Below are 20,021 nucleotides of genomic sequence, written 5' to 3' on the forward strand. Positions count from 1 at the left end.
GTATTATTATTCCCCTTTACATAGAGGGAAACTAAGGCAGAAAGTGCTTGAGTAATTTGCACGGTGAATGGCAGCCTGGCCCAGAGCCTACCTGCTTAAGCACCACCTACTTTGCCTTTCAATAAAATTTGGGGCAGGTGCCCAACGATGGAGGCTCAGATGCCCAGTAGAGCAATAGGCTTGCAGAGCCCAAGGAAGCAGAAGCGTGTGCAAGACCAGGGACACGGGAAGGAGAGGAAAGCCACAGCCCAGTCGATGGCCTGTCCACAGCGACTCTGGGCCGTGCGTCACAGGCGGGAATAGGAAGGCTTGACCTTCAAACCTGAGGGGTTTCTGCTCAAATTCCTCCTGTGCGTCCTGGCCGCGGCCAGACGCCGGCAGAGCAGATTCTGCGGTGAAGCGGAGCGGAGGTGGTGTTTAGGGTTTGCGCGAGAGGACAGAGGGACGGGTCGGCCGCCTCAAGGGAGTCAAGATGTCACCAGCAGTCAGCCTCAGAGGAAACTGTTGCCACACACACCCTGCCCTCAGTGGGCCCCTGCAGCCTCCTCTGCCTGTCCCCGGGCCGCTCTAGGAGCCGGGCACACTTGCCCCCAGCCCCAGGCCCCTCATGCCTCTGACTCACCCTGTACATGGGCTGCTCTCACTCTCAGTTCGTCTCGCAGCCTCTTGCCCATCAGCCACCCTCCAGCCCCCGCTGTGCCGGTCAGAACCTGGGGCGCCAGCAGCCGAGGCCCTCCGACTACCGCTCCTCCCAGTACATCAGAGCCAGCACCTCCTCACTTTCAGTGAGGGATGTACTGTGCGTGTGGGGCTTCTCGTCGTGGCGTTAGGTGTGCGCTCTGAATGAGAGCGGCACTTTGGTCGTTTGCGAGAAGTCCGCCGTGTCGCGGCATAGAATTCCTGGGTATCTGTTATTTAGCCCAGAGCCCGAGGACCCAGAGTTGTTCTTTGACAAGAATACAGAGGCCGTTTTTAGGTCTGGTGGACAGATGGCTTCCAAGTGTGGACCCGATCCTGTAGGAAGCCCCCTTGCGGGACCTGGAACTCTCCGCGCTTGGTTCTCTCAAGGGGCCCCGTATCACTTTGCGGTGTCAGTTTGAATGCCGGCGCACGGTTGTCCTCTTCTACAGCTATTAGCACTCTGGACACATGAGGAAATGCTTTTTTGTTAAAGGAGGTTTATTGTCAAACAGGTGGGGAGGCGTTTGAGGCCCAGGTGGAGAGGGACCCCACACGTCGCAGGCCCGGGCTCGCCCAAGCCGGCACCCTGCTCCTCCCGGCATCGGCACCAGCTCCGAGATCGGCCTCAACTGTCTCAACAGTTAGTCTCTGAATGAGCCCGCTTTGCTCCGGGGGCGCCTGGGTGGCTCCGTTGGTTAAGCCTCTGCCTTCCGCCCGGGTCATGATCTCACGATCCTGGGATCGAGTCCCACATCGGGCCCCCCGCGCGGGGAGCCTGATTCTCTCACTGGCTCTCTCTCTCTCTCTCTCTCTCAAATAAATAAAAATCTTTAAATAATAATAATAAAAATAAATGAACCCGCTCTGGTCCAAAGTGAGGAGCAAGAATTTGTGGCACCGGAGCTGCGAGCCAGAGTTTCAGGGAAGATAGGAGACTGCTAAGGAGAGAAACTCTTCTATTTATCAACTGTCATTTCCGTCTCCAAACTGCAAACCAAAACGTAAAGTAAGATATGAAATAAAATAAAATTTAAAATCCCTCCCGGTGCTTTCAGAGGTAGACCAGTCCTGGCCTCTCCCCCACAGACACTACCCAAACGCTCAATAACCTCCTTCGGTTTTGGTGCGAGACCAACTGTCTATTTATAACGTTCAAGGTCCCTGCTAAGAACAGGGGATGAATTAATACTTAGGAATTTCTCTTCTCTGCAAGTGTCGTGCCATTTAAAAAAACTGCCATTCTGATGATTCACATTTCCTTCAAAGTGGAGATAAGCACCTTGATTCATACCCATGTGCAAACGCCCCCGTCATGCATGGAAAGTGGTTCCTCTGAAGGGCTGGAGGTCTGAGAAGCCCCTGGTTTCCGCTGAGGACTCTGCCTGACCCCTGCTGGTTTTCGGGAAAGAGGAGGGGCATCGGGTCACATTTACTGGTTCCTATTTCTTCGTTCCATGCTTTCATTTTAGCTTTTACTTTGTAGAAAGTGAGAAGTGTTTTGTCTTTGTGAATCTTTCACCCCAATTAGTATTTCTTCTACTCTCTATTTACTCCAGAAAATACTGCAAGAAAATTCTTTGTATGTCTTTTAAATAATAATATTCAAATTCTTGTTGAGGAAGTAAGCCATGTTCATTATTAGAAATTTAGGGGAAAACAAACTGCCCATAATCCCAGGATCCAGAGATAGTCATTATTCATAATTTGGATGGCCAAAATGAACCTGTCTAGGTCCTGATGTGTTACCTTTTTATTAATATTGCTGGATGTGATTTGCTATTTTTTGTTAAGGATTTTTGCTTGTGTGTTCATGAGGAATTTGGGTCTGTAGTTTTGTGTGTGTGTGTGTGTGTGTGTGTGTGTGTGTGTGTGTGTGTGATATTTTGTCTGGTTTTGGTATCAGGGAAATGCTTCCCTAATAAATTGAGTTGGAATGTGTTCCCTCCTCTTCTGTATTCTGGAAAAGGTGGTATAGAATTGGTATTATTCCTTAAATGTTAGTAGAATTTGCCAGTGAAAATATTTAGACCTAGAGTTTATTTTATTGAAAGTTTTAAACTATATACTCGATTTCTTTACCTGTTATAGATTTATACAGAACTTCTCTTTCTTCTTGAGTCAGTTTGGGTAATTTGTGTCTTTTCATGATATTCCTATAAAATCCTTTCATTTTATCAGGGGCACCTGGCTGACTCAGTCCGTAGGGTATGTGATCCTTGATCTCAGGGTTGTGAGTTCAAGCCCCATGTGGAGCGGTTATTTAAAATAAATAAACTTAAAATAAAATAATAAATAAAACTTAAAAATAAAATCTTTAAAAGAAGTACTTTCATCTTACCAGATTGGTAGTGATATCCCCTCTTTCATTGCTATTTTTGATAATTTGTGTCTTACCTCTTTTTTTTAATTGTTCACTCTAATTAAAGGTTTATTTTTTTAAATCTTTTCAAAGTACATAGTTTTGGTTTAATTGGATTGATTTTCTGTATTACTTTTCTTTTTTTATTTTATTGATTCCTTCATTAATCTTTATTTTTTCCTTTCTTCTGCTTACTTAAGGTTTCATTTGTTCTTCTTTTATAATTTCTTAAGATGAACATTGAGGTAATTGGCTTGTAATGTTTCTTTTTTAAAGATTTATTTTATTTATTTTAGAGAGAGAGTGCATGCAAGTGAGCATGGTGGGGAGGGGCAGAGGGATAGGGAGAGAGGATCTCAAGCAGACTCAGCGCTGAGTGTGAGCCCAACTCAGGGCTCGATCCCATGACCCTGAGATTACAACCCGAGCTAAAACCAAGAGTCAGACGCTTAACCCAACTGCACCACCCAGGTGCCCTAATATTTCTTCTTTTTTAGTAGAAGTATTTAGTGTTATGACTTCCTCCCAACCACTGCTTTAGCTGCAGTTCATAAATTTTAATATGTTGTGTTTTGTTTATTTTAAATTCATTATGTTTTGAAATTTCCTTTTTTAAAAAAATATTTATTTATTTATCTTAGAGAGAGAAAGAGATCAGGGAGGGGCAGAAGGAGAGGGAGAGAATCTCAAGCAGACTCCACCCTGAGCATGGAGCCTGAGTGGGGCTTGATTTCACAACTCTTGAGATCATGACCTGAGTCAAAATCAAGAGTCAGACAGTTAATCGACAAAGCCACCCAGGTGCCCCTCCTGGTTTTTGTTTTTTGTTTTTTAAGTAGGTTCTATGCTCAGCATGGAGCCCAACTCAGGCCTTGAATTCATGACCCCGAGATTGAGACCTGAGCTGAAATCAAGAGTTGGATGCTTAACAGACTGAGCCACCCAGGCCCCCCTGAGATTTCCTTCTTGATTTCTTCTTTTGTGCGTGGGTTATTTAGAAGTACATTATTAAACATCCAAATACTTGGAGAGTTCGCAAGTTTCTTACTGCTGATGATCTTTAATTTAACTCCATTGTGGTCAGAGAACATCTTTTGAATAATTTCAGTCATTTTAAATTTACTTAGCTTTGTTGTAGGACCTAGTATATGATCTATCCTGGAGAATACTTCATGTGCAGTCTAAAAGGACATATATTCTGGGGTACCTGGCTGGCTCAGTCAGTAGAGCATGTGACTCTTGATTTTAGGGTTATAAGTTCAAGCCCCATTTGGGTATAAAGATTACTTAAAAAATAAATCTTTAAGAGGGCGACTGGGTGGCTCAGTCATTAAGAGTCTGCCTTCAGCTCAGGTCATGATCCCAGGGTGCTGGGATCGAGCCCCGCATCGGGCTCCCTGCTCAGCGGGAAGCCTGCTTCTCCCTCTCCCTCTGCTGCTCCCCCTGCTTGTGCTCTCTCCCACTCTCTCTGCGTGTCAAATAAATAAAATCTTTTAAAAAAATAAAAATAAAAAAATAAATCTTTAAGAAATATAAAAGGATGTGTATTCTGCTGTTGTTAGAGTTTTTAAGACTCATCTACCCTCATTTTCTGTCCAGTTATTCTGTCAGTTATCAAAAGGTGGGTATTGGAATCTCTAACGATTCCCTTTTTATTTATTCTGGATCTCTTTTTATTCTGCTTGGAGTTTGTTGAGCTTCTGGGTCTGTAGATTACTGCTTTCACCAAATTTGAGAATTTTTCAGCCATTATGTCATGAAATTTTTCTGCCACTTTCTCTTTTAGCCTTCTGGGACACCAGTTACATGTATGTTGTTATGCCTGATGCTATTTCACCAGTCTCTGAGGCTCTGTTTACTTTTCTCTAGTATTTTTACTTGCTGTTCCTCAAACTGAATAATTTCTCATGAACTGTATTCAAGTTCACTGATTTTTTTCTTCTGTGACCTCTTCTAGTAGATTTTTAAATTTCTGTTTTTATATATTTCAACTCAAAATTCCCATTAGGTTCTTTTTTATAATGTCTACTTCTTTGTTGTGATTCTCTACTTGTCAAGTCATTATCACTGAACTGTTCTTTAATTCTTAAGTACAGTTTTCTCTAGTTCTTTAAACATATTTATAATAGCTATTTTGACATTTTTTTCTGCTAAATCTAGCTTCTGGGCCTACTCAGAAAGTTTCTGTTGTTTTGTTTTGAGTATGGGTCACATTTTTTTAGAGTATGAATCAGATTTCTTGTTTCTTCTCATGTCTCATCATTTTTCTTGAAAATTTGACATTTTAGAAAATATTCTATAGCAACTTTGGACTCTAATTTCTTTTTCTGAGGTGGTTATGTTGTTTTTATTAACTTGTCTGGACTTAATCTTTGGAATCTGTGTCTCCTGCAGTGTGTGGCCATGAATGTTTCTGCTCAGTTTTTTGTTTTTAATTCTTATGTTTAATTTTCAGCCTAGCTCCCAAAGCATTGTCCCTGTGTCTGCATAGTTTCGTGGTCAGCTGATGACTGGGCAGAGGTTATGCTCAAATACCTTAAGCCTATAAGATCCGTCGTCTGTTGATGGATCTGTGTGTGGGTTGAGGAATGCATTCAAAGGTCAGTCAGTTTTTAAGTCTGCCTCACTTGTACTTTCTTCCAGGCTTTCTTGACTGTTCCCTGTAATATGCAGTGTCTTAGTCAACTAGGGATGCACGGAGAGCTTACATGGCTTTATTTCTAGGATCTCCCCATTGAATGTCTGACTGGTCAGCCACTCGCTCCAACCAGGACTGCAATCTCAGGCTAGTAGCACTGTGAGGTTTCCTTTTTAAATCCTACTGAGTTTGCTGCTTTTACTGACAACACTGCTGGTTGGGGGTTTTCACCTTTCATTCCAAATCAAATCTACCCCCCTCTGACAGTGAGGCTGCTGGTTTTCACAGCCAGTATGGTGCTGGTAAAATTACCAGGCTAGATGTGCTGGGGGCACAGGGAAGGGAGCCCATAAAGGCCACAGACTCTCATCATTTTAACATAAAAGGTTGGCAGCTTCTCATGACTAAATGCTTCTCAATTTGTTCTTTCCCTTTGTTTGATTTCCCAAACCCTGAAATTGTTTTTGCCATTTTGCTCAGTTTTATATTTTATTTTTTAGGGTGAGAATTTGTCAGCCTTTTCACTCTGCCATAGCCAGATGTCCCACCCAATATATATTTTCAAAATACAATCACACTGCACATTCTGTTTTCTATACTGAAAAGTCTATCTATTCTAGATTTTTAGTTTCATTTATGCATTTGATAAGTTGTCTTCTTTTGGTTGCTTTTCTGAATTCCCAAATTGAACTTTGAGGATCTTTACCTCCTTTGACCTAGGATCACTTTAAAAACTCAAATAATTGTAAATGACCACGTAGTCAGGTGACTTCTAACCAGGACCCCTTAAACCTTAGGAGTAGGAGAAGTAGTGACAGGGACAGGGAGGGGCAATTAATAAGATAATTTCAATATTTGAAAAACACCACATGAACATTGTACAATTACCAGAGACAAGGCAAAGCTTACCACAATGTCTCATTTCTAAGTTCTGGGCTGGAATTGCTTCACCTCAATATACGGATTCTGGTAATCTTATGCTGATCAGAGGTTTTTGCTGGTAGTTATAAATAGTGTCAGTTAACAAAAGTGGGAGAGTAAGCCAATTATTACCTAATAAAGCAGTTTATTTTAAACATGGGTGTGGGTCCAAGGGAACAAAGTAACAAAGGGACCTTGCAGATAAAATAGATAGAAACCTCTGATGTGGCCCACACCTCCCTGGTACAGATGAGGAAACATGAAGCCAGTCCAGTAGGCCACATGGCAAGTTAATATCAGGACCCAAACCTACATCTATGGGCAACTCAACTTTCCCTTTAAGCCTATAAACATATTATAGCACAGAGTCCACAGTCACTCTCAATTAAGTCCAATAATTTAAATACTATAAAATATAGATCAATGCTAACAGAACTTTCTACAATGAAGGAAATATTCATATTTGTATTGTCCAAAATGGTAGGCACTAGCCACATGTGGCTACTGAGTACTTGAAATATGGCTATTGAATTCTTTATTTAATTTATAGTGACAAACATTTTGGAGAATGAAGATGTAAACCTTTGAGTCATTCACAAAATTAAATTCCTCCTCTAAGCTATTCAAAGCTTAAGGCAGTTATTTTCAAAGTTTATTTTTTATTTTTTGTTAAGACTTTATTTATTTATTCATGAGAGACAGAGACAGAGAGAGAGAGAGAGAGAGAGAGAGAGAGAGAGAAAGGCAGGTTCCCTGCAGAGCAGGGAGCCTGATGTGGGACTCGATCCCAGGACCCCGGGATCACGACCTGAGCCAAAGGCAGACGCTTAACCAACTGAGCCACTCGGGCGCCCTATTTTTTTTTTTAAGATTTATTTATTTATTCGAGAGAGGGAAAGAGCATGAGCAGGAGGAGGGCCAGAGAGAGAGGGAGACAAGTAGACTTCTGTGTGAGCAGGGAGCTCAACTGGGGGCTCGATCTCAGGACCCTGAGATCATGACCTGAGCCAAAGTCAAACCCTGAACCAACTGAGCCACCCAGGCGCCCTTCAAACTTTAAATCACAGAATCCATGCTTTAAAAAAAAGAAAATATTGTTCCCAAACTAATAATACATAAACCAGCAGGGTTAACGTGAGGGTGGTCATGGAACCAAACTGCTCCTTCCTCTGCTTTCCACCTTTATTGAGTCTCACCTGCCCTGCCCACCTGGGCCCTTGGGCATCTCCTCAGAAGCCCTAAGACCGCACTGAGCATAGTGTGATGATCACCAACAAAAAGTGCAGAGAGGGCAGCCACAGGTAATTCCCCCAACAGTATCTACTGAGCAGCAGCTGGGTCTAGATACTCCAGGAATTACACAGGAAACATAGTCCCTACAATGAAGAGACAGGAAAAGACAATAAAGCTTATCAATAATATCTTAGCCAGATGCTATCTATACCTTATCTCATTTTGTCATCGTGTTAGCTCTGTGACGTGTTATGATCTTTATTCCCAGTTTAGTACACTAACTAGGCTCTGGAGAGAAATAGCTCCACCCAAGACCACACACACAGCTGGTCAGGAGGAGCTGAGAGCCAGGTCTGCCAGACCCAAAGCTGTGTTGTGCCCCCATCAGGGCTCACCATCCAGATGGGAGGGAGCGTTTGTCTGTACCTGGGAGCTCAAGTACACTCCCTGAGGGTTAAACTGTCATTGGATCAAAGAGGACAGAGTCACAAGTAGCTCCCAGAAGCTTCTGCTGTCACCAGATGGAGATAGGGGTAGGTCAGCCATAAAGGAATAGGAGAAGAGAGGTTGAGGCTGATAAAGACAAAGCAGACAGAATCACACAGCAGACAGAATCTCACATCGGGCTCCCTGCTCAGCGGGAAGCCTGCTTCTCCCTCTCCCACTCCCCCTGCTTGTGTTCCCTCTCTCGCTGTGTCTTTCTGTCAAATAAATAAATAAAATCTTTAAAAAAAAAAAAAAAGAATCTCACTGAGCCCTTAAACTGTGGGGTCTTCACTAAATCCAGGTAATTAGTATCCAAATTGAATTAAATTATTAGACATCCAGTTGGTGTCTACAGAGAATTGAAGAATTCTTGGTGTAGAAAACCCCCACGTTTGGTGTCACAAGTGTTTTGAGTACAAATGGATCATATTAATCAGTATCTTGAGCTTAAAACCAGAGAATCTTCTCATCTTCCACTTCCCAGATTCTGTGTCCAGGCTCCCTGTACCCTTTCTCATGGGTCATCTACAAGAAGGATGTGCCAGCGAAGGACACTCTCTTTGGTGATGCCTGTCATTCCAGTTCTTCCAGAAGGCCATGACCTCTGAGCCAAGCCACCCAGCCCTAGTTCACACTTCTTTCTTCCCCTATAGCCCTCTATGCTTAGCTGTTCTAAGCCCAGAGGAGGGTGGGAACTGATAAGCAAGTCCATAACCTGAGAAGTTTCTGTCATTGGACAGGGATTTCTCATGGTTTTCCATAAAATTATGACCACAGGAAGTGAATGTGCTGATTGAATATTGAGATGCGAGATTCAGAGTTGAGTGACCAGGAGAGCTCATGGACTCTGCTTGGGCCCAGAAATTATATTAAGCAAAGACTTCAAAACAGCTATTATAAATATGTTCAAAGAATTAATGGAAACTATGATGACAAAGACTGAAATATATACAGTCTCGATATAAAAGTAGAAACTACTAAAAAGAACCAAAGGGACATTCATTTATGGCATGACAGAGTGAGGAGGTCAACACTTCCTCTCACAGAAAATATAAATCTGGACAAAACTGTCAAAACATATATAACATTTACTTCTTGAAACTGAGGAGCCCTTTGCTCCAACAGAAGTATAGATGGGAGCTCATCTGGTAAATGGAACAAATGAATACATCTGCTGGTGAAGTGGACCACCCTCCACCCCCAGCTGAGAACTCGCTGCGTCCTATGGCTCATCCACAGCACGCCCTTCAGAACTCTGGCAGTGGACTAGTAAACTGACATTTTGGAATTCACCTCCCGTTCTTAGGGCCTTTAAAGCTGAGGGTCAGGTTCTGGATTGTCTAGTAGTAATCCCAATCCCCACTGGCCTTGGTTTAGCTCAGTGGATGTCATTAGAACCAGTTCCCCCAGAGGTCTTTTTAGAAATTTGTGGGGACTTTGGGGGTAATCTAATGATTGGAGGATACTGCTGGCCTGCAGTGGGTGAGGGCCAGAGTTGCTGAGCACACTAAAATGGGCAGGACTGTGCCCCACAATGAAGAATTGTCCTGCATCCATTGCAACTTTTGAATATCCTCTCAGTCATTCATTAGGTGAATTTTTTTTTTTAAGAGAGAGTGCACAAGCAGGGAGTGGGGGTGGTACAGGCGGGAGGGGGAGAGGGAAAGAACCTTAAGCAGCACAGGACCCAAGGTGGGGCTCAATCTCACAACCCTGAGATCATGACCTGAGCTGAAATCAAGAGTCAGATGCTTAACCAACTGAACCAGCCAGCTGCCCAGGTGAAAATTTTGTTTATACTTATTTGAACCTAGAACCAAACTTACCTTATATATATACAAAAAGTATTTTTGCATAGTTTTAATATACACTGAATTGCTAGGAATGAGACTACCACATAAATCAAGGTAAGTTGTACTTTTTTTTTTATCCTTTAGATTGTTTATCATTCATTTATCATTTCAGAAAGTCCCACCACTAATGGCACCATGGCTCGTGGCATTTGAGCCACCAATACGACACATTACATCAGTATGCATTTCTCAGTATTCACTGTGGCTTCCCCTGCCATCGTGACAAACATTTACATATTGATATATATATATATATCACTTTATCATAAGTTCCTTTTCCTTGTCTTCTCATTTATACTACACCTAGAGCATTGAATTCATAAACGGTTGACCTTGAACAACATGGGCCACTTACATGCAGATTTTTTTAATGCAGTACAGAACTGCAAATGTATTTTCTCTTCCTTATAATTTTCTTTTTTTTTTTTAAGATTTTTTATTTATTTGACAGAGAGGGAGGGAGAGAGAGAGAGAGAGAGTACAACCAGGGGGAGCGGCAGGCAAAGTGAGAAGGAGAAGCAGGCTCCCCGCAGAGCAGGGAGCCCGATGTGGGGCTCGATCCCAGGACCCTGGGATCATGACCTGAGCCAAAAGCAGACGCTTAATGACTGAGCCACCCAGGCGCCCCTTCCTTATGATTTTCTTAATAACATTTTGTTTTCTGTAGCTCAATCATAAGAATACAGTATATAATACATATAACATACAAAGCATATGTTAATTGACTGCATATTTTTTATTTTTCAATTAACATATAATGTATTATTGGTTTGGGAGGTACAGGTCTGTGATTCATCAGCCTTATATAATACCCAGTGCTCATTACATCACGTGCCCTCCCCAATGCCCATCACCCAGTTACCCCATCCCCCACCCCCCTCCCCTCCAGCAACCCTCAGTTTGTTTCCTATGATTAAGAGTCTTTTATGGTTTGTCTCCCATTCTGGTTTCATCTTATTTTATTTTTTCCTCTCTTCTCTTATGATCCTCTGTTTTGTTTCTTAAATTCCACATATGAGTGGCATGATATAATTGTCTTTCTCTGACTGATTTATTTCACTTAGCATAACACCCTCTAGTTCTATCCACGTCATTGCAAATGGCAAGATTTCATTTTTTTGGTGGCTGAATAATATTCCATTGTGTGTGTGTGTGTGTGTGTGTGTGTGTGTGTATACACACACACATATAGATATATACCACATCTTCTTTATCCATTCATCTGAATCGACTGTGTATATTATTGGTAAAGCTGCCAGTCAACAGTAGGCTATTAGTGGTTAAGTTTTAGAAGAGTCAAAGGTTATACAGGATTTTCAACTGGGGGGTTGGTGTCCCCAAGCCCCATGTTGTCCAAGGGTCAACTGTATTTTAAAGTTATATGTATAGGCCAGTTGCCTTATCTATGAATTTCACGCTAAGTAAAGGGGTGTTACAAAAGTATTTTTCTTTTTTTTTTTTTTTAAGATTTTATTTATTTATTTGACAGAGAGAGACAGCAAGAGAGGGTACACAAGTGGGGGGCAGTGGGAGAGGGAGAAGCAGACTTCCTGCTGAGCAGGGAGCCCGATGCGGGGCTCGATCCCAGGACCCTGGGATCATGACCCAATCCGAAGTCAGACGCTCAACGACTGAGCCACCCAGGCGCCCCTACAAAAGTATTTCTTATAGGAGCGCCTGGGTGGCTCTGTCGGTTAAGCGCTATACTCTTGATTTCGGCTCAGGTCATGATCTCAAGGTCGCAAGATCCAGCCCCGCGGTCAGTGGAGTCTCCTTGAGATTCTCTCTCTCTCTTGCCCTCTTCCCCCCCATACCCCACCCCCGCTCGCATGCACTCTTAAGTAAATAACTAAAGAAAGAAAAATCTCAAAAAAAAAAGAAAAGGCATTTCTTATAAAATGGGTTTGTTGAACTGGACAAGTTGAGCCACTGACCTGGACAATACTCTTATCATGCCCACCTTCCCTCCACTCCTTTCATCCAATAGGTGGCCTAGACAAAACACAAAGGAATAAGAGAAAATGTAGGGTATTTCAATTAAATGCCAAAGTGAATGGTTCAGACTGGTTAAGAAGAATCCTTCCAAAAGGCTGTTTAGTGGAGGCTGGAGTAACTGGGGAGGTTCCTTGCGGATGGGACTTCAGCAGGACTGTGATGGGAGTAGGATTTGGAGGAAGGGGATGGGACCTTGCCCAAGCTTTGCACACAGGGAGAACTCGATGCAAAGGAGAGAACAGTCTTTGCCCCGACAACGTGCAGCATACGCTGGGCAACCCACAGCGAGACACAGTGCTGTGTGCATCCTGCTTCCTATGTACAGCTCCAGCCCCAGGGCTTGTGGTGAGTTAGGGATTTCACTGTTACAGTACTTTGATGATTGTTTATCATCTTAGCCTGCCCCTGCTGTGAAGGAATACATGTTTCATTTTCTAATTTAGAGTCACTGAAAATGGTAATATTAGAGTCATTCATTTAAATATAAAGGTTACAGATCCTGGTAATAATGGTAGTAGACACTCAGTTTGTAATAAGCTACTGCCTTTTAACAATTAATATTTCAAAAAAAATTAACATTTCCAGAACAATGCTTTGAATGTTCTATACTTGTGCCAATGGTATTAAGGCTCTGACTGGTGAGAACCCCTTATGTGGATGATTTTGAGTGCAAATATTAAAAAAAAAGAAAAAAGAAAAAAGAAACTGATGTTTAACGTAAGGACTATTTATAATGTCCCAGAAGAGAACTCCAGAGGGAGGGCAGTTCTAAGGCTGGTAAAATGGGTGATTCAATGCAGTTCTCAAGACTACAGGCTCTTTCCATTTTTCTTTTCAGTGATCCTTGGTATTTCTGTGCGACCTCCAAGACTGGCTCCCTTCATGGTCTTGAGATGGCTGCCACAGCTCACTCATACTTAGAAGTCCAGAAATAGAAAATGGAATGTTGGTGTCTTGGTTATCTTTTTAAGCTTAAAACAAATCCTCCTAAAAACCCTCCCTGAAAGTTTTCCCTCAAATTTTATTGGCCAGGATTGCATTACATGACCATGCTTGAACCAGTGGCTTAGCAAAGGGAATGAGACCAATGTGTTGGGTTTGGTCCAATCACAATTCATCTTCTGGAGCTGAGGAGAGGCCCAACCTCCATGGAAGGAGAAAGCCACTCTGAACAGAGTAAACAAATAGGGCTTCTGACAATAAGGAGGAAGCAGGGAAAGGCCATGGAGGAGGCAACAACATTGTCTGCCACAACCAGGGATTTCTAAATTAGTTTCCACAGAGCATTCTTTGGAGGTGCAAGAAATAGGAGTTCGTTGGTCAATTAAGTGTGGAAAAGGGTGCACTAGATCATCTCCCTGGGAATTCACAATACCATCCGCATATTAAAGGCTCTGAGAAAACCTGTACTTCATGTTAAACCCAGAATTTTCCAGATGTGTGTAAACTTTTTATTGTGAAAACCTGTGAACAATCCAACAGAACTAGTGTTTCATGAAACATCTGTTTGCGAGACACTGGGTTGGCTATTGGATCTTTGTTCAGCTTTTATAACATTTTAAGTTGGATTTAGGTGTTAATAAGCTTTATGTTAACAAGTTTATGTGTTTATATATAAACAATGCGTTTATAAGAAAATTTTAGACAGTTTTATTTTAGAATGTTTTGCTACTTTTTTTAAAGACCTTAAAAATGTTGCAGAATTCATTTGTTCCCTTCTCCAAATTAGAAAGGGTGTGGTGGCCGTGGTAGGCTAGAGACCAACTTGTTTGCTGAAACTAGATCTGGTGTAAAGATCTAGATTCTAGATCTATTGTTTTCATTACTTAGCCTTTGGAGCAAACAAAAGTTAATTCTGTTGGCCAGGGTAAGCTCCAGATAAGATGTCCAGCCTTTCTATTATTTGTTTTCCCACAGAACACAGGGACAGGAAAAATCCAAAGAGACTATCCAAGTCACATGGTACGTAACCCACTCCAAGGGCAATATAATGGTTAATAGTTTCCAAAATGAGGGTATACGGCCTTGCCTAGGTTCACTAACCAATTAGAACAGTTTCAACTTAGGAAGTTGCTCCATATACTCAACCTGAATCTTCTGTATAGCTCATTTACAAATGCAATTGAATGTTCATTATATGTGTAAGGCCCTGGGAATTTCAAAGGTGAACAAAACCAGAAGCATGGTCCTTGCTTTAACAAGTACACTGTCAGGGCACCTGGGTGGCTCAGTCAGTTAAGCATCTGACTCTTGGTTTCTGTTCATGTCATGATCTCATGGTTGTGAGATAGAGCCCCACGTGGAGCTTTGAGCTCAGCACGGATTCTGCTCGAAATTCTCTCTCCCCCTCTGCCCCTCCCGCTCGTGCTCTCTCTCCCTCTGAAATAAATGAATAAATCTTTAAAAAAACAAAACAACAACAAAAAACAAGTGCACTATTTAGTTGGTGTCAAGATACAAGTCCAAATGTTAAAATGATACCAGGATAGCTAAATGATGCAGGACAACTTCACCAGAGAAGTCACCAGAGAATATTAATTAAGACTACATGAGACACACCCTGAGTTTCTGCCTGAAAACTTATTTTCCTTTGTCCAATCCTCACTGGAAATAAAGAACGTGTTACAACAAATTGTACAAGATTTTTTCACATGATTTAGTTGTTGGAAGCCTCCACTTAACCTGTAGTTCTTTGAATCATTTTCATATGAAAGTTCTTATGAATTACAAATAAGTAATTATATGTGAAAACTATGTACACACATATATTATAATCAATGCTAAGCTCTTTGTTCATAGTATGGATGGGGAAGCAAACATAAATCTATTCCTTGTTTATATGGAAAAAAGTGTGTGGGATTTTTTAAGCCACTGGAAAAATAAAAAAAAAGATTTTTGAAAAGTTTTTAGATACATATGTAGAATTGAAATGCTCATGATTAAAAGAGCTTAATACATTTCTGCAAATACCTTAGGGGGAAAATGCCTCTGGATTTTCTGGACCCATCCCCTCTGCTCCATCCCCTATTTTCATTTGGACCTTCTCTTTCCTTTGGCCCCGTAGCCTATGCCCTGCTCAGTTTGGATGATGATGGCTTTCTGGAAGAGAACTTTGTTTTATTGGTTTGGCGTTTGGGCTCAGACTGCTCCAACTCCAGCAGGCCTTTCCTCCACGGCACTCTCCAGCAGACTGGAGTCTCCGAGTCTCCCAGACTGGGAGTCTCACCTGCTAAGGGCTGCTCTTCTCAGGGGGACCCCTCATGTTGTCTATGTACAGAGAGAGGAGCTCTTTCTCTCTTCCCTCCTGTCCCTTGAGCGGCACAGACCTTCCAAACTCAGCCTAAAAGGGCTAAAAAGCAAAACTCAAGAGCTATTTTTATTCCTGGTGATCTTTCTCCAATGAATGATGCAAAAGTATTGGTAGCCGGAGGGGTTTTGCAAATCTCTGGACTGTGTCTTCGTGAGATGTGATGACTCAGGAGTTGGAAGTACAGATGGGCTTATGAGAACCACAGTGAGGAACTGGAGGAACATGTTCTCTTTGGACCTAGACTTTGTGGGTGGCTTCTGCTTCATGTTGCAATTTCACGTCTGGAAAAGATAGTCGCTCTCATTGGTGTAACCATAGCTATAGATGGTATGGAAACATTATCTAACGCATTTATTATCTTTTTAAAAAGTTTTTCTTTTTTTCTTTTTTTAGGATGTATTTATTTATTTTAGAGAGAGAGCATACACGTAAGCGGGGGGAGGGGCTGAGGGAGAGAGAGAGAATCCTCAAGCAGACTCCCCACTGAGCACAGAGCAGGTCGCAGGGCTTGATCCCAGGACCCCAAGATCATGACCTGAACCAAAACCAAGAGCCAGGAACTCAACTGACTGAGCCACCCAGGTGCCCATGAAGTTTTCACTTCAATTCCAGGTAGTTAACATAGAGTGTAATATGAGTTTCAGGTGCATACTGTAGGGAACGAAAAGGTGATGGGTAATACCAACAGAACACAGTGAAAGAGCCCCTCATATTTTTATAGTGTTTCCTCAAAGAATGAACCCAGATGCTTGTTACATAGCCCCCTGCTTAGAAGAGTGCTCCTTGGCACAATGGGTGGGGTCTTCGGCACTCAAATGCCGGACCAATAATCTGTGCAGATGTGGATGTCATTCTCTGTACAAAGAGAGTTCATCAAATAAAGGAAATAAAGGATAGTAAACTTCCTATTTATACTAGAAACACATTCAAGCACATAGAAATTTCAGAGGGGAGGAGAAAACCAATGGAATCCACATTTACTGAGCACCTACTATGGGGCAGGCATTCTTCCAGGTACAACTCATATTAAATCATTTAATCCTTAAACTCTATGAGGTGGGAGCTATTTTTTGCATTTTATAGACAATAATGTAAGATCAGAGAGGTTCAGTAACTTATCCAAGGCCACATAGCTCAGAAATAGAAGTTCTGGGTTTCAAGCCTAAATTTGTCTCCAAAACCCATGTTCTTTCTGTCATGTCATGTTGATATGACTGATGTGGAGGTGAATATCACAACTCAATAATTATTAGAGACTATAAGTGGAAATTAACCCAGTGATTTTTTTTTTAAAGTAATCTTTATGCCCAACATGAGGTTCAAACTCACGACTCCAAGATCAAGAGTCCCATGCTCTACCAAATGAGCCAAGCAGATGCCCTAGCCCTGTGATATTTAACCAGCTCAATTTTTATGGGGTCTTTTCTGCAATGTGTTGAAAATATAATGGGAAACATCATGAAATCAAATTATGGGGACCTTTGGTTAATCAAGGTTCTTCTGTTCTTGGTCATGAGAAAGGTACTCCCTCCCCCCAAAATGTCAAGATCAGGGATTAGGTTACCCCAAACACTTCTGAAGCTATCACTTGGGGTGACTATGAATCTCTCTGCTCCTACACTTATTGTCCTCATTGATATTCAGTACACTGGCACCACAATGCCAAGAGGTACACAGAATTTCAAGGAAAATACACATTTTAGAAAAGGATTGTCATTAACAAAAGCTGAAGAAGACTCTATATTTCATGCTCAGGAAACAAAAAAAGATTTTTATATTTATATAAAATAACCTATTTTCTTCTCCCCACTCCTAAAGAATGAGATTAATTTAGCACTCAAGTACCACATGGTTGCCTGGCAAGGTTGGAAGGGTTAGAACTGAGAACCCACCCCCAAAAAAGGAAGGTCAAGGAGTCAAAGGCCATGCAAAAGAGGGGAGGCCCAAGCAGGGCAGGAAAGGGGACAGAAACTGACTCTCACTAAAAGGAGAACCAAATATATATATATATATATTTTAAAGATTTTTTATTTATTTATTTGACAGAGAGAGACATCAAGAGAGGGAACACAAGCAGGGGGAGTGGGAGAGGGAGAAGCAGTCTTACCACTGAGCAGGGAGCCCGATGCGGGGCTCAATCCCAGGACCATGGGATCACAACCTGAGCCAAAGGCAGTCGCTTAACAACTGAGCCACCCAGGTGCCCCCAAAATATTTTTTTAAAGGAACCAGACAGGAGCACCTGGGTGGCTCAGTCGGTTAAGCGTCTGACTCTTGATTTCAGCTCAGGTCATGATCTCAGTGTCCTGGGATGGAGCCCTGCCTTAGGCTGCACACTCAGTGGGGAGTCTGCTTGAGGATTATCTCCCTCTGCCCCTCCCTCTATGCTCTCTCTCTCTCAAATAAATCAATCTTTTTTTTTCCTTAAAAAAAGGGGGGCAAGACACTATTCTTTGCCTATCAGATTGGTACATAATTTAAAGATTGCTCATAGTGAATTTTGGTAAGGCTAAGGGACATGGGCACTCTCATATACTACTGGTGAAAGTAAATTAATCCAGCCTTTTTAGAAGGTAATTTGGGAGTATATGTAAGAAGATTATGGTGCAAGTCTGGGGTTCTCAAACTTTAGCATGCATCAGAATCACCTGGAGACTCATTAAAACACAAGTTGCTGGGCCCCACCCCCAGAGTTTCTGATTCAGCAGTATCGGGGAGAGTCGGAGAATTTGCATTTCTAACAAGTTCCCACATGGTGCTAATAAGGCTGGTCTAGGGAATACACTTTAACTACTGGTATAAATGGTTGGGAATTTGGCTCTAATGCTTATCAGTTGTGTGACATATACAAGTTACTTAACCTCTCTCAGTTTTGTTTTTCACTTATTAAAAATGGGGACAACAGGGTACCTAGCTGGCTCAGTCAGTGGAGAGTGCAACTGTTGATCTTGGGGTTGTGCGTTCGAGCCCCCCCCTTGGGTGTAGACATTACTTAAAAATAAAATCTTTTAAAAAAATGGGGACAAAAAATAGTGTCTACCTCATACAGTTGTTGTGAGAATTAAGAGTTAATAAATGTAAAGTGCACATGGGAAGTGCTCACTAAATGTTAGTTCAATAAATGTTTTTTAAAGATTTTATTTGAGAGCGCACACAAGTGCACACATGCACAAGCAGGGGGGAGCGGCAGAGAGATAGGGAAAAGCAGACTCCCATCTGAGCAGAGAGCCTGACATGGGGCTCTATTCCAGGACCCTGAGATCAAGACCTCAGCCAAAGGCAGACACTTAGCCGACTGAGCCACCCGGGCACCCCTCAATAAATGTTTTCATAATTTAAAATGCTCATTCTTTTTGATTGGACAATTCCATGTCTAAGTATATATCTCCAGAGAAACATTTATATTACAACCTAGATGAAATAAATTCACTTAAAAATATAACTTAATAAAATATTCTTCACTCAAGAATAGAAAATCTGTATAGCTCTATAACCTTTAAAGTAATCCAACTTATAATTAAAATGTTTCTCATAAAGAAAACTCCAGAAGTCCTCCCTGGTGTCTTCTACCAAACTGCTTAAGGAAGAAATAATACAAGTATTGCACAAACTCTCTCAGAAAACAGAAGAAGATAAAACATTTCCCAAATCATTTTATGAGTCCTGCATAACCTTGACACTAAACTTGACAAAGACATCACAAGAAAATTATAGACCAATATCCTTCATGAATATGGATACAAAAATTCTTAACAAAATATTAGCAAATCTGTTGTCAAAAACCGACCTCCCTGCTCCAGAGCCAAAATATGTAACGCAAAGACAGAGTTTGGGTATAAAGAGGAACAATAAGCTTTATTGCTTTGCCAGGCGAAGGAGGCTGCCTTCAAAACTGCAAACCCACCCAGAGGAAGAGGCTGGGAGTTTTATAGGGAAATACAGGATCTAGCCAGTTTGGCAGGAATTGTGTACGTGCCGCCAGCCTCCTTTGCCATGTCTTCAGGATAGTATCAGGTTCCCAAAACAAAAGGCTAAGGCGGGAGGGAAGGTTTGGTGAAGAGAGGGAAAAGGTTACTTAAAGATTTATGCATTTATTTTAGAGAGAGAAACAGAAAGAGCGCACGAGTGGGGGTAGGAGCAGAATCTTTCAAGCAGACTGACCACTGAGCACGGAGCCCCACTCGGGGCTCAATCTCAAACCTGAGATCATGATCCTGAGATCATGACCTGAGCTGAAACCAAGAGTAGGATGCTTAACCAACTGTGCCACCCAAGCACCTGAGGTTACTTAGTTTAAAATCAAGCTTTGCTGAAGCATTAAGTGCAGCCATTTTGATTTTGTTCCACTTTGTTTTAAGCAGTTTCAAATCAAACCTAGCAAATTAGAAAAATGGTAATACACCATGACCAAAATCTGTATTAGTTTCCTATGCTTGTTGTAACAAATTACCACAAACTTAGGGGCTTAAAACAACAGAAACTTGTTCTCAGTTCTAGAGGCCAGAAGTCGGAAATCAGTGATGGCAAGACCACATTCTCTCCAGA

General features: G+C 41.9%; 1 protein-coding gene across 1 annotated transcript in view; it reads right to left on the bottom strand.

The window, feature by feature from the left end:
• The window catches only part of SLC22A16 (solute carrier family 22 member 16), a 103,041-nt gene extending 102,042 nt beyond the window's left edge, over window positions 1–999 (bottom strand). Inside the window, exon 1 of the mRNA XM_073893777.1 lies at window positions 711–999. The gene's annotated coding sequence lies outside the window, so the exon portion shown is untranslated. The remainder of the gene's footprint in view (window positions 1–710) is intronic.
• Window positions 1,000–20,021: the final 19,022 nt, after the last annotated feature.

The sequence above is a fragment of the Callorhinus ursinus genome, unplaced genomic scaffold, assembly GCF_003265705.2.
Source record: "Callorhinus ursinus isolate GAN/ISIS: 27379988/994484 unplaced genomic scaffold, GSC_fseal_2.0 scaffold6, whole genome shotgun sequence".
NCBI lineage: Eukaryota > Metazoa > Chordata > Mammalia > Carnivora > Otariidae > Callorhinus > Callorhinus ursinus.